The sequence below is a fragment of the Gavialis gangeticus genome, unplaced genomic scaffold, assembly GCF_001723915.1.
Source record: "Gavialis gangeticus isolate Ggan-Ray unplaced genomic scaffold, GavGan_comp1, whole genome shotgun sequence".
NCBI lineage: Eukaryota > Metazoa > Chordata > Crocodylia > Gavialidae > Gavialis > Gavialis gangeticus.
The window spans coordinates 14202694-14203708 of record NW_017728993.1 but is presented as its reverse complement, the minus strand read 5'-3'; the positions used below and the strand labels follow the sequence as shown (position 1 = coordinate 14203708).

At 49.0% G+C, this 1015-nt stretch overlaps 1 protein-coding gene across 1 annotated transcript in view; it reads right to left on the bottom strand.

Moving 5' to 3' along the window:
- Positions 1-1015, bottom strand: part of USP24 (ubiquitin specific peptidase 24) — a 112523-nt gene that overhangs the window by 95383 nt on the left and 16125 nt on the right. The window lies entirely within an intron of this gene.

The following is a 1015-nucleotide window of genomic DNA, read 5'->3' as shown; positions in this document are numbered from 1 at the left end:
TGGGGGGGGGTGAGGGGGCTCCTCAGGGTGGGGCTGTGTGTGTGTATATGTGTGTGTGGGGGGGCAAGCAGGAGGAGATGTCACCCTAAGACAGGGGTGGGCAAAATGGGCCAGATGCGGCCTGCCAGGCCATTCTATTCAGCCCGTGGTGCCCCTAAAATGTAGAAAATTAATATTCATCTGCCCCTGGCTGCCTGTCATGTGGCCCTCGATGGCTTGCCAAAACTCAGTAAGCAGCTCTCTGCCCGAAATAATTGCCCACCCCTGCTCTAAGAAATCCTTGCCTCTTGCATAATACCTGGACCATCGTGGCTACAACTCGAACACTACCATTGCAAAATGAAATAATAAAATGGCAGAGTTAATTGCAAAGCAGGTAGAAATATGGAGGTATGTAAAGGGAGTTGGCAGATGAACAAAATAGGCATGTAGAGGAAGGGGTAACATGCCAAGAGCAGGAAGATTATGAAAACAGAAGCATGGATTCTGCTGCTGGGTGAGTGGAGGAACTTACCACGCAAGTCCAGAGAGAAATTGGAGGTGGGACTGAGGTTAGTTTTAAACACAATGTGAAATTCTGGCACTGTTGCAGTCAGCGTTAGCTACTGACTTCAGCAAGACCAGGATTCGCTGATGTGCACTGCTTTGAGCTGGATCCCAGTACAACTGGGTTATGAGGAAAGAAGCAGCCTGGTGAACCTGTTAGGCCAAGTACAAGCATTTGAGGAGGTTATTTAGGTTCAAAATGCCACCTGATTGAGATTTTGCTCATCCTGGTGCCAACCTTACACTTACAGACCAGGTCTCAGTGACTGGAAATCAATCTACACCTGTAATTGTATAGAAGTTCAATGCACACGAACTGGTCGAAAAATTGTGGAACTTGGTTTAAGTTAAACCTGGACCGATGGAGTACCAAATCAACTTGATTTAGGTGCATGGAGCTTGTGTACACTTTCCCTGGGGGGCTAGAAAACCCCAGCCCCAGCCCCAGCCCCAGCCCCAGCCCCAGCCC